We start from the raw sequence: 14,328 nt of genomic DNA, 5'->3' as shown, positions 1-14,328 counted from the left end.
TAAAAAACTGGGACTGCATCAAACTAAAAAACTTATGTACAGCAAGGATACTATCAACAAAATGAAAAGGCAACAAAATGAAAAGGCAACATAATGGGAGAAACACTTTCAAATCATATTATCAGATAATGAGTTAATATTCAAAATATAGAAAGAACTCATACAATTCAATTTTTAAAAAAGCAGCAGAAACGCTAAACACTTTTTCAGAAAAGACATTCAAATGGCCAAGAGGTACATGAAAAGATGCTCAACATCACTAATCATAAGAGAAACATAAATCAAGACCACAATGAGATATCACCTCATACCGTGGTGAGAATGGCTATTACAGAAAAAAAAAAGAGAGAGAGAAAAAGGAACTTCATGCATTGTTGTTGGTAACACACTGCTACAGCCACTATGGAAAACAGTATGGAGTTCTGTTTAACAAATAGAACTACCAACCATATAATCCATATTCCATTTCTGAGTATATATCCAAAAGAAACAAAATTACTATCTTAAAAAGATATCTATACCCACCCACCACCACCAGTACGTTTCCTGCAGCATTATTTACAGTAGTCATTACAATGAACGGACATGGAAACAATCTAAGTGCCCATCAACAGATGAATGGATAAAGAAAATCTGGTATATTTATACATTTGTATATTATTCATTCATAAAAAAAGAAGTAAATCCTGCCGTCTGTGAAAACATGGATGGGTCTTGAGAGCATTATGCTATGAGAAAGAAGTAAAATAGAGAAAGACAAATATTGTATGATCTCACTTATATGTGGAATCTTAAAACATCAAATTCATAGATACAGAGAACAGATTGGTAGCTGTCAGAAACAGAGGGGGTGGGGTGGGTAACAGAAATCATAGGTACAAATTTAAAGTTATAAGTAAGTTCTGGGGATGCAATGTACAGCACAGCAATTATAGTTAACAATACTGTATTGTGTATTTGAAACTTGCTAGGATAGTAGATCTTGTCATTTCTCATCACAAGAAAAAATGTAACTATAAGAGGTGATGGATGTTAACTAAACCTACTGTGATAAACATTTTGCAATATACACATATATCAAATAATAATATTCCACACCCTAACTAATACAATGTTATGCTTTGTATTAGTTTATAACTTAAACTAATATAATGCTATATTTCAATAAAAATTTTGTTTTAGCCTGACACTGGTGGTGCAGTGGATAAAGCATCAATCCAGAAGGCTGGGGTCACCAGTTTGAAACCCTGAGGTCACTGACTCGGAGCGCGGGCTCGTCAGCATGGGGTCACTGGCTTGAGCAGGGTAATCATTCACACAAACCTAAAATTCATCAGCTTGAACCCAAAAAGTCGCTAGCATAAAAAAACCAACATTACCTGACCTGTGGTGGCACAGTGGATAAAGAGTTGACCTGGAACACTGAGGTCACTGGTTTGAAACCCTCAGGTTTGCCTGGTCAAGGCACATATGAGAGTTGATGCTTCCTGCTCCCCCTCCTCTCCACTCCCCTCCCCAGTCAAGGCACATACAAGAAGCTCAATGTACAACTACTGTGAAAGCAACTACGAGTTGATGCTTCTCACCCTCTCTCCTTTCCTGTCTCTCTTTCACATACTCTCTCTCAAAATAAAAATAAGAAATATTTAAAAAGTATTAAAGATAATTGGGCAAATATTTGAAGAATTAAAAGTTTAAAGATTCTCAGCAATTAAGGAAAAAATTTTCCATGAGTAAAAAGAGATGTGAAAATCTGGAGTAAAGGTAAAAATTTACATCTACTGGGTTAGAAAAGAACAAGAGATCAAACAGGAAAACACATTTTTTTAAGTCATGATTTTTATCTATGACTCATAATTACATCCTCTAAGAATTGATAAGTGACAAAAGACTCATTAGCAAATATTTTTAAGAGTTTACATAAGACTACTGATAATGAAGGTGAGAAAGGATTGCATAAATGCTAACAGGTTATAAGCTACAAGAAAATGCAGACTGTATATCTCACTTAAGATCAAAATATATATTACTCAGTTGTCCTTCCTTATTCACCATGGCTCAAAATTACTTGATCATTTCTAAAGACAACCCATCCTCAAAAGATGTGTCACTATCGAGGATATTTTTTAAAAGAGTAGCAGCAAACACTTGCTTGGCATGTAATATGTATAAGACATTGTCTTAAGTGTCTTATATATACTCAAAGTTCACAAAAACCCCACAAGTAGGTAATGAGTTGCTGCAATGCCCAAAACTCGATGTCATTCATATCCTGTATGACCTACCTCACATTCTGATTAGATATTACTATTCCTATTTTACAAATAAAGAAACTGAGGCCTGACCAGCTGGTGGCACAGTGGATAGAGCATTGGACTGGGAGGCAGAGGACCCAGGTTCGAAATCCTGAGGTCGCCAGCTTGAGCGCAGGCTCACCAGCTTGAATGTGGGGTCGCTGGCTTGAGCGTGGCATCATAGACATGACCCCATGGCAGCTGGCTTGAGCCCAAAGGTCGTTGGCTTGAAGCTCAAGGTCACTGGCTTAAGCAAGGGGTCATTTCCTCTGCTGTAGCCCCCCAGTCAAGGCATACATGAGAAAGCAGTCAATGGACAACTAAGATGCTACCACAAAGAACTGATGCTTCTCATCTCTCTCCCTTCCTGTCTGTCCCTAACTGTCCCTGTCTCTTTGTCTCTGTCACAAAGAAAGAAAGGGGAGGGGAGGGGAAAGGAGGGGAGGGAAGAAAGAAAGAGAGAGAGAGAGAGAAACTGAGGCATAGAGAGATAGAGAGGTTAGGAAGCTTCTTGCAAAGGTAACTCAAATAGTAAGTGGAGAGGAAGATGTGAACATTGCAGTTTGACAGCAGAGTCCACATTCCTAACCCACATCAGTATATTGAAGAATATACTGCAGCCCCCATAGGAAATCTCAAAGATTTTCAAGCAGCATTAATATTTTTGAGAGGTAACATTTAGAAGGACAATATTTATTTCAAAGCATAGGTTTAAGTCTGCTTTTTCAAATTAGTTATATTAGTCACATACCTCATATTATGTCCATACCATCCAACCTATGATGTTATCCAGCCATTTAAATTAGATTTGTTTTTAAGACCAAAATTTGACTTTTCACAAGGAATATATGTACATATTATTATTTGGTTTGCGATTCTATCTTTGACTCTCAGATCACAAGTTTTTGTTCAAATTGGATATATTCATTTTCACTTGTAAAATGAATTAATCTGCCTCTCTATAAAAGCTATTCTTTGGTTATCTTGATATAATTTATCTCTATATAAGTTTAATCTAATAAAACTGTAATAGTAATTATAATAAAACTTATAAAAATTCATAAAACATTTCAAAAAGTAGTGTTATCCAAATCTTCTGAGCAGATTTTCCTCCAAGACACTGCCACAAAATGAGCAAAATTTAAGGCCATTCTTTGGTTTGGCAGGTGATTGACAAAATAAAGAACACATTATTATATGTGCCTAAATACAAGGTGAGATGCGTTTCTGAAAAATAAAGAACTGCCTATGCATATCCTTATAACTCTTCTACTAATTACTTTATTATATGAACAAAATGCTGTTTAGAGAGAACAGATCAGCCTGAAATGAACCCAACAAATATTAGTTCTTAATTTTAGGTAGGTGTACTAAGAGAATAGGTTGTGTTTTTTTATTGATTTTAATTTATTGTGTTTACATAGATTCTAGTGTTGCCCCAAATGCATTCCCCTCCCCAGTATTCCCCTCAACATCTCTCTTGCCCCCTTCCCTATAATGCCCTCCCCCCTTCCCTTCAGCTGTATCCCATCCTATCATCCCCTTTCCCTCTGTTAGAGGTAAAATTAGAACATTCTTGGAAGAAAAAATAGGGCAAAAATTTCATGACATCAGATTTGGCAATCACTTCTTGGATATGATCAATGCACACACACAAAAAGAAAAAGTAGATAAATTGGACTTCATTAAAATTTTAAACATTTTTTTTATTAAGTGAGAGGCAGGGAGGCAGAGACAGACTCCCACATGTACCCCAACTGGGATCCACCCAGCAAGCCCCCTACCTGGAGATGCTTTGCCCATCTGGGGCCGCTGCTCTGTTGCTCAGCAACCGAGCTATTTTTAGCACCTAAGGCGAGACCATGGAGCCATCCTCAGTTCTCAGGGCCAACTTGCTTGAAACATTTTAAGCCATGGCTGCAGGAGGGTGATAGAGATAGAGATAGAGATAGAGATAGAGATAGAGATAGAGATAGAGATAGAGAGAGAGAGAAAGAGAAGGGTGAGGGGTAGAGAAGCAGATGGTCCCTGCTCCTTTGTGCCCTGACCGGAAATCAAACCCAGGACTTCCACACACTGGCTGACGCTCTACTGCTGAGCCAACCAGCCAGGGCCAAAAACTTTTGTGTATCAAGCTTGACTGGTGGTAGCTCAGAGGATAGAGCATTGACCTAGGATGCTGAGGGCCAGGTTCAAAACCCCGAGGCTGCTGGCTGGAGCATGGGATCATTTCAGATAGTGAGGCAGACTCCCACATGCACCCAGAATGGGATCCACCTGGCAACCTCATCTGGGGCCAATGCTCGAGTATTGAGCTATTTATAGCACCTGAGCTGATGTGGTCCAACAGAACTTTTCTCAGTGCCTGGGGCCACACTCAAACCAATCAAGTCACTGGCTATGGGAGATGAAAAAAGGAGTAAAAAGGGTGGGGTTAGAAGCAGATAGTAGCTGCTCCTGTGTGCCCTGACAGGTAATCGAACCCAGGACATCCATACACCAGGCCGACACTTGATCCACTGAGCCACCGGCAAGAGCTACATTGACCAAATTAAAAACCAACAATTTATTCTTTTTCTTATTACTACAATAGTTAATGATTTAATAATATATGAAATATGCACCCCTATGTCCACTACAGTGATATTTATAATAGGCAAGATCTGTAAACAACCCAAGTGCCTGCCCATGAGTGAGTGGATAAAAAAGCTACGGTACGGAGGATGACGTCAGAGTAATGGCGGAGTAGGAAGCGATACCGATAAATCTCCCCCAAAACTCAACAAGATCTTCAACCAGAAACAGAAAAACCTATACTTGGAGCTTCCAGATTCTTCGCAATACACCCAAAGGTATGATTGAGTGAAAAATTGGCTAAATATATAACCAAACCCCGAAGGAAATAGGGAGTAAGAAATGCTCCGCCTTCCTCACTAACCTAAACAGGGCGGCTTTCTCTGGTAACTGTGAATATAGAAACTGAGGCGGGCAAAGGGGGTGAATAGATCCAGGCCGCCGCAGCAAAAACGGCCGAACCAGGCTGTGGCTCAGAGATCCAAGCCGAGGAAAATCTGATCCTGTGGCAACCCGGGCAATACAAGCTAACACTCGCGCCAAACCCAAACAAAGAAAGACAAGCGGAGCGGCCATTTTACCCGGTCTCCTGGTCGGTGCGCAGTTAGTGGAAGAGAGATTTCTTCCTAAGCCGCGGAAGTGGGTGCCCGTGTTGCCCCACGGAGAGGCAGGGTCAGAGGCCTTTCTGTGGGCTGAGGGCAGAGTCTCTGGGCAGCCCCAGCGCCCTGGGAAAGCCACGCACGGGAGGGAGTGAGAACTAATCCCAACGGTGGAGATTTTCCGTGCTGGAGGGTGTTTCACTCAGAGGGAACCGCAGCCAGCCTCATATCCTGGTTTGCGCGCGCAGATAAGGAGTGAGCGATTCCTCCGAGTGCCTCGGCAGTGCGCGCCCGTGTTATCGCACAGAGGGGCAGAGTCAGGGGCCTTTGTGTGGGCCAAAGCGGAATCTCGGGCCGCCCCAGCGCCTTGCAAAAGCCGCACACGGGGACAGAGCGAGACTCAATTCCAACGCTGCAACTTTTCCCTGCGGTTGGGGGTTTCACTCAGAGCGTGAGACTGCTGGCCGGATATCCTGGTTGCAGACAGTGAGTGAGAGTTTCCTCCAAGCGCCCCGGAAGTGGGCGCCCGCTTGTGTTACCGGATAGAGTGGCAGAGCCAGAGGTCTTCGAGTGGGCGGAAAGCCCGCCTGATTATGCTAGCAGCTCTGACTGACTGAGCCTTACCCAGAGCCCTGTGCTGAGTGGAAATAGAGTGGGGAGTTGCCAGCAATTTGAGCCTCTTACTATCCAGGCAGAGGCAGCAGCAACCCCATACCTGGACTATCAGGCTACTAATTGAGGAAGGAAAGACTAGGAGAAAGGCTCCAGGAACACGGACTCTCTCACTGTCGGAGCCTATAAATGCTAATGAGCCTCGACTCCCAACGAGAATAAAGCACAATACATGACATTGCCATAGAGACTTATCAACTGCAAACCTCTACCTGAGCGTGCCAAAGGGGCAGAACCCGGGGTACAGAGTCACCGACCAGGAAGAGGGAGAGAAAAGAAAAAGCAAGAAGATAACCTCTCAAAATCAAGAATAATCTGCAGACTTTATAACCTATCCCATTTTATTATATTTGTTCGTTTGTTTCTATTATCTTCATTCTTGAGACTTTTTTTTCCTCCTCCAATTTGGCCGATTAACTCTCTACCGGTCTTACTCTCTCCTCTCCCTGAACTACACTACCCATAAGTGTTACATCTCCCATTATCATTTCTCTTCTCTTCCTTTCTCTCTATGAGGGTTGCACTCCAAAACCCTTAACTCTCTCTCTCTCTCTCCTTTCTTTTTTCTTCTTTTAGTGGTTCCCTCTTTTTTTCTCTCTCTCTCTTTCTTTTCTCCCTCTATATTAGTTTCTTCCTTTCTCCTTTACATCTCCTATCATTCAAACCTCAATAACAAACAAATTATCTTATCTGGGACTCAAACCTATGTTTGTGGCATTTTGGGGGGTTTTTACTTCACCTTTTTAACTCACTAGCAGTGCTCCCATCCCTGGCTCTCCATATTATCTAGTTCTTGTTCCACTAAATACAATAGTAAGTTTTTAATTTGTCCCCCCATTTTTCCATTTTCCTCTTATTCCTCTCATCATAACTCTTAGAAAACCAACACCTAAATGCAAATCATTTTATTCTTGACCCAAATTTTTTCCTTATTTGCTTTTTGTGGGTCCATACGCTCTATTTTTTTTTCTTTTTTCTTTTTTTTTTTTCCTTTTTTTTTTTTTCTTTTCTTTCTCTCTTTTTTGCCCCTTTATTACTTTTCCCCAATTCAGGCCCTCCATCACAGGCATTGTTTGTTATAACTCACAGTCCACCACAAGATTTTCTCAAGAAAGAGGGGAGAGGAGAGGAGAGGAAAAAAAGAGGGGGAAAATAATTTCCTTTTTTAAAAAATTTTTATTTTATTTTATTTTTCTTTATTTCATTATTAATTTTTTTTTTTAAAAAAAACAACTCTTTTCGATTTGTTATTTTTTTATTTTTTTTAACTTTTTATTCTTTATTAAATCTCATTAATACTATCAACAAAACCACCCTCAGATGCCATTAAGGAAGAGAAAATCGAATATCATGGATACAAAAGAAAGAGAGGTAACACAGCTAGATGAGGAAAAATCTATGGAGAAAAAATTTAATATATTGGAAACCTTGGAGCTAAATGACAGAGAATTCAAGATAGAAATCCTAAAAATCCTCCGAGATATACAAGAAAACACAGAAAGGCAATATAGGGAGCTCAGAAAACAACTCCATGAACACAAAGAATATATGTCCAAGGAAATTGAAACTATAAAAACAAATCAAACAGAGATGAAAAACTCAATTCACGAGCTGAAAAACGAAGTAACAAGCTTAGCTAATAGAACAGGTCAGATAGAAGAGAGGATTAGTGAAATAGAAGACAAGCAACTTGAGGCACAACAGAGAGAAGAAGAAAGAGACTCAAAAATTAAAAAAAATGAGATAGCCCTACAAGAATTATCTGACTCCATCAAAAAGAATAACATAAGAATAATAGGTATATCAGAGGGAGAAGAGAGAGAAAATGGAATGGAGAACATACTTAAACAAATAATTGATGAGAACTTCCCAAGCCTGTGGAAAGAACTAAAGCCTCAAGTTCAAGAAGCAAACAGAACTCCAAGTTTTCTTAACCCCAACAAACCTACTCCAAGGCATATCATAATGAAATTGACACAAACCAACAGCAAAGAAAAAATTCTCAAGGCAGCCAGGGAAAAGAAGAATACAACATATAAAGGAAGGCCCATTAGATTATCATCAGATTTCTCAGCAGAAACTCTACAAGCTAGAAGAGAGTGGACCCCAATATTTAAAGTCCCGAAAGAGAGGAACTTTCAGCCACGAATACTATACCCATCAAAGCTATCCTTCAAATACGAAGGAGAAATAAAAACATTCACAGATACAGAAAAGATGAGGGAATTTATCATCAGAAAACCCCCACTCCAGGAATTACTAAAGGGGGTTCTCCAATCAGATACAAAGAACAAAAAAAAACAGAGCCACAAGTAAAAGCTCCAAGAAGAACACAATAAAACCAAATTTAAACTGTGACAACAACAAAAAGAAAGAGGGGGAGAAGACAGAGATTAACAGTAGCAAAGGACGATGGAGTGCAAAAGTACTCACAAAATAGTTCGCTACAATGAACAGGGTAGGGACCCTTTTCATTACTCAAAGGTAACCACCATTGAAAAAACCACCACAGAAGCACATGAGATAAAAAAGATAGCAACAGAGGAAAGATGTATGGAATACAACCAAATAAAAACAAAAGATAGAAAAACGAAAGAGAAGGATCAAACAAGACACAAAACTAACAGAAAGCAAGATATAAAATGGCAATAGGGAACTCACAAGTATCAATAATTACACTAAATGTAAATGGATTAAATTCACCAATAAAAAGGCACAGAGTAGCAGAATGGATTAAAAAAGAAAATCCAACTGTATGCTGCCTACAGGAAACTCATCTAAGTAACAAGGATAAAAACAAATTCAAAGTGAAAGGCTGGAAAACAATACTCCAAGCAAATAACATCCAAAAAAAAGCAGGTGTAGCAATACTCATATCGGATAATGCTGACTACAAGACAGGAAAAGTACTTAGAGACAAAAATGGCCATTTCATAATGGCTAAGGGGACACTGAATCAAGAAGACATAACAATTCTTAATATATATGCACCAAACCAAGGAGCACCAAAATATATAAGACAGCTACTTATTGACCTTAAAACAAAAACTGACAAAAATACAATCATACTTGGAGACCTCAATACACCGCTGACGGCTCTAGATCGGTCATCCAAACAGAGAATCAACAAAGACATAGTGGCCTTAAACAAAACACTAGAGCACCTGGATATGATAGACATCTACAGGACATTTCATCCCAAAGTGACTGAGTATACATTTTTCTCCAGTGTACATGGATCATTCTCAAGAATTGACCATATGTTGGGCCACAAAAACAATATCAGCAAATTCAGAAAAATTGAAGTTGGACCAAGCATATTTTCTGATCATAAAGCCTTGAAACTAGAATTCAACTGCAAAAAAGAGGAAAAAACTCCCACAAAAATGTGGAAACTAAACAACATACTTTTAAAAAATGAATGGGTCAAAGAAGAAATAAGTGCAGAGATCAAAAGATATATACAGACTAATGAAAATGAAATACGACATATCAGAACCTATGGGATGCAGCAAAAGCAGTGATAAGAGGGAAGTTCATATCGCTTCAGGCATATATGAACAAACAAGAGAGAGCCCAAGTGAACCACTTAACTTCCCACCTTAAGGAACTAGAAAAAGAAGAACAAAGACAACCCAAAACCAGCCGAAGAAAGGAGATAATAAAAATCAGAGCAGAAATAAATGAATTAGAGAACAGAAAAACTATAGAAAAAATTAATAGAACAAGGAGCTGGTTCTTTGAAAAGATCAACAAAATTGACAAACCCTTGGCAAGACTTACCAAGGAAAAAAGAGAAAGAACTCATATAAACAAAATCCAAAATGAAAGAGGAGAAATCACCACGGACACCGTAGATATACAAAGAATTATTGTAGAATACTATGAAAAACTTTATGCCACTAAATTCAACAACCTAGAAGAAATGGATAAATTTCTAGAACAATACAACCTTCCTAGACTGAGTCAAGAAGAAGCAGAAAGCCTAAACAGACCTATCAGTAGAGAAGAAATAGAAAAAACCATTAAAAACCTCCCCAAAAATAAAAGTCCAGGCCCTGACGGCTATACCAGCGAATTTTATCAAACATTCAAAGAAGACTTGGTTCCTATTCTACTCAAAGTCTTCCAAAAAATTGAAGAAGAAGCAATACTTCCAAACACATTTTATGAGGCCAACATAACCCTCATACCAAAACCAGGCAAAGATGGCACAAAAAAAGAAAACTACAGACCAATATCTCTAATGAATACAGATGCTAAAATACTAAACAAAAAACTAGCAAATCGAATACAACAACATATTAAAAAAATAATACATCATGATCAAGTGGGATTCATCCCAGAATCTCAAGGATGGTTCAACATACGTAAAACGGTTAATGTAATACACCATATCAACAAAACAAAGAACAAAAACCACATGATCTTATCAATAGACGCAGAAAAGGCTTTCGATAAAATACAACACAATTTTATGTTTAAGACTCTCAACAAAATGGGTATAGAAGGAAAATATCTCAACATGATAAAGGCCATATATGATAAACCATCAGCTAACATCATATTAAATGGCACTAAACTGAAGGCTTTCCCCCTTAAATCAGGAACAAGACAGGGTTGTCCACTCTCTCCACTCTTATTTAATGTGGTACTAGAGGTTCTAGCCAGAGCAATCAGACAAGACAAAGAAATAAAAGGCATCCATATCGGAAAAGAAGAAGTAAAGGTATCACTTTTTGCAGATGATATGATCCTATACATCGAAAACCCCAAAGAATCCACAAAAAGACTACTAGAAACAATAAGCCAATACAGTAAGGTCGCAGGATACAAAATTAACATACAGAAGTCAATAGCCTTTCTATATGCCAACAATGAAACAACTGAGAAGGAACTCAAAAGAATAATCCCCTTCACGATTGCAACAAAAAAAATAAAATACTTAGGAATAAACATAACAAAGAATGTAAAGGACTTATATAATGAAAACTATAAACCATTGTTAAGGGAAATCAAAAAAGATATAATGAGATGGAAGAATATACCTTGTTCTTGGCTAGGAAGAATAAATATAATCAAGATGGCTATATTACCCAAAGCAATATACAAATTTAATGCAATTCCCATCAAAATTCCAATGACATTTTTTAAAGAAATAGAGCAAAAAATCATCAGATTTATATGGAACTATAAAAAACCCCGAATAGCCAAAGCAATCCTAAAGAAAAAGAATGAAGCTGGGGGCATAACAATACCTGACTTCAAACTCTATTATAGGGCCACGACAATCAAAACAGCATGGTATTGGCAGAAAAATAGACACTCAGACCAATGGAACAGAATAGAAAGTCCAGAAATAAAACCACATATATATAGTCAAATAATTTTTGATAAAGGGGCCAACAACACACAATGGAGAAAAGAAAGCCTCTTCAATAAATGGTGCTGGGAAAACTGGAAAGCCACATGCAAAAGAATGAAACTGGACTACAGTCTCTCCCCCTGTACAAAAATTAACTCAAAATGGATCAAAGATCTAAACATAAGACCTGAAACAATTAAGTACATAGAAGAAGACATAGGTACTCAACTCATGGACCTGGGTTTTAAAGAGCATTTTATGAATTTGACTCCAATGGCAAGAGAAGTGAAGGCAAAAATTAATGAATGGGACTACATCAGACTAAGAAGTTTTTGCTCAGCAAGGGAAACTGATAACAAAATAAACAGAAAGCCAACTAAATGGGAAATGATATTTTCAAACAACAGCTCAGATAAGGGCCTAATATCCAAAATATACAAAGAACTCATAAAACTCAACAACAAACAAACAAACAATCCAATAAAAAAATGGGAAGAGGATATGAATAGACACTTCTCCCAGGAAGAAATACAAATGGCCAACAGATATATGAAAAGATGCTCATCTTCTTTAGCTATTAGAGAAATGCAAATCAAAACGGCAATGAGATACCACCTCACACCTGTTCGATTAGCTGTTATTAGCAAGTCAGGTAATAGCAAATGTTGGAGAGGCTGTGGAGAAAAAGGAACCCTCATACACTGTTGGTGGGAATGTAAAGTAGTACAACCATTATGGAAGAAAGTATGGTGGTTCCTCAAAAAACTGAAAATAGAACTACCTTATGACCCAGCAATCCCTCTACTGGGTATATATCCCCAAAACTCAGAAACATTGATACGTAAAGACACATGCAGCCCCATGTTTATTGCAGCATTGTTCACAGTGGCCAGGACATGGAAACAACCAAAAAGCCCATCAATAGATGACTGGATAAAGAAGATGTGGCACATATACACTATGGAATACTACTCAGCCATAAGAAATGATGACATCGGAACATTTACAGCAAAATGGTGGGATCTTGATAACATGATACGAAGCGAAATAAGTAAATCAGAAAAAAACAGGAACTGTATTATTCCATACGTAGGTGGGACATAATAGTGAAACTAAGAGACATTGATAAGAGTGTGGTGGTTACGGGGGGGAGGGGGGAATGGGAGAGGGATAGGGGGTGGGAGGGGCACAAAGGAAACAAGATAGAAGGTGACAGAGGACAATCTGACTTTGGGTGGTGGGTATGCAACATAATTGAACGACAAGATAACCTGGACTTGTTATCTTTGAATATATGTATCCTGATTTATTGATGTCACCCCATTAAAAAAATAAAATTATAAAAAAAAAAAAAAAAAAAAAAAAAAAAAAAGAGTGTGGTGGTTGGGGGGGGGGAGGGAAAGGGGGAGGGGGAGGGGCACATAAAAAACTAGATAGAAGGTGATGGAGGACAATCTGACTTTGGGTGATGAGTATGCAACATAGTTGATTGACAAGATAACCTGGACATGTTTTCTTTGAACATATGTACCCTGATTTATTGATGTCACCCTAGTAAAATTAATAAAAAATAAATAAATTAAAAAAAAAAAAAAAAAAGCTACGGTACATTTACACAATGGAATACTATGCAGCCATAAAAAAGGAAATATTACCTTTTGCAACAGCATGGATGAACCTAGAAATGATTGTGCTAAATGAAATAAGCCAGGCAGAGAAAGACAAATACCATATGATCTCACTCATAGGTGGAATCAAATGAACACAATAAACTGAGGAACCATACAGAAAAAGAGGCATGGACACATGGAACAAATGGAAAGCAGTCAGAATGGAGCAGAGATGAGGTGACTGGCTGAAAGAAGGTGAAGGGATTAGCCAAAAAAAAGTATAAATATAACATATAGACATAGACAACAAGGTGGCAACAGCCAGAGAATAAGGGGGAGTGAGGGTTGGTGGAGAGGGCAAAGGGGTGAGGTATGAAGACAGAAAGAGACTTTGCTTAGAGTGGAGAGTGCCTGATGCAGAGTACAGATAGTGTTATATTGAGTTGAATATTTGAAAACTGTATGATTTTGCGAACCTATGTCATCTCAATGAATTGAAAGAACCTTAAAATTTTGGGAGGGGGGACAGAGACAGGTACAGAGACAGAGAGAGGGACAGATAAGACAGACAGACAGGAAGGGAGATGAGAAGCATCAATTCTTCGTTGCGGCACCTTAGTTGTTCATTGACTGCTTTCTCCTATGTGCCTTGACCAGGGGGCTACAGCAGAGTGAGTGACCCCTGGCTCAAGCCAGCGAACTTGGGCTTCAAGCCAGTGTCCTTGGGCTTCAAGCCAGCGACCATGGGGTCATGTCTATGATCCTATACTCAAGCCAGCGACCCCCCACTCAAGCTGGTGAGCCTCGCTCAAACCAGATGAGCCTGTGCTCAAACCAGATGAGCCTGCACTCAAGCCAGTGACCTCGGGGTTTCAAACCTGGGTCCTCTGTATCCCAGCCAACACTCTATCCACTGCACAAATGCCTGATCAGGTCAAAAACTTTTTTAAAAAAGATCGTACTTAAATACTACTTTCAATTGTCTTTTGTTCATAAAAAATTTCAATAGCTTTTTTAGTACAGTAAGTCTTCTTCCACAATTTAATGATCACAAAGTATTCCTTCATATGGATGACAGGAATTATAGACATTATCATTCAAGCATTTATAGTGTTCTTAATACTAAAAGTCTTTAAATTATTAACTAGTTAAATTATCAATATTTTATTTTGATTTCTATGCTGATGAATTTTTAACTCAATTTCTTTTCCTTC

General features: G+C 38.5%; 1 protein-coding gene across 7 annotated transcripts in view; it reads right to left on the bottom strand.

The window, feature by feature from the left end:
• EHBP1 (EH domain binding protein 1) overlaps positions 1-14,328 on the bottom strand; it is a 591,964-nt gene that overhangs the window by 353,450 nt on the left and 224,186 nt on the right. The gene's annotated exons all lie outside the window — the stretch shown is intronic.

The sequence above is a fragment of the Saccopteryx bilineata genome, chromosome 3, assembly GCF_036850765.1.
Source record: "Saccopteryx bilineata isolate mSacBil1 chromosome 3, mSacBil1_pri_phased_curated, whole genome shotgun sequence".
Lineage (NCBI taxonomy): Eukaryota > Metazoa > Chordata > Mammalia > Chiroptera > Emballonuridae > Saccopteryx > Saccopteryx bilineata.
Note: the sequence above shows the minus strand (reverse complement) of the source record. Positions and strands in the feature narration are given on the sequence as shown.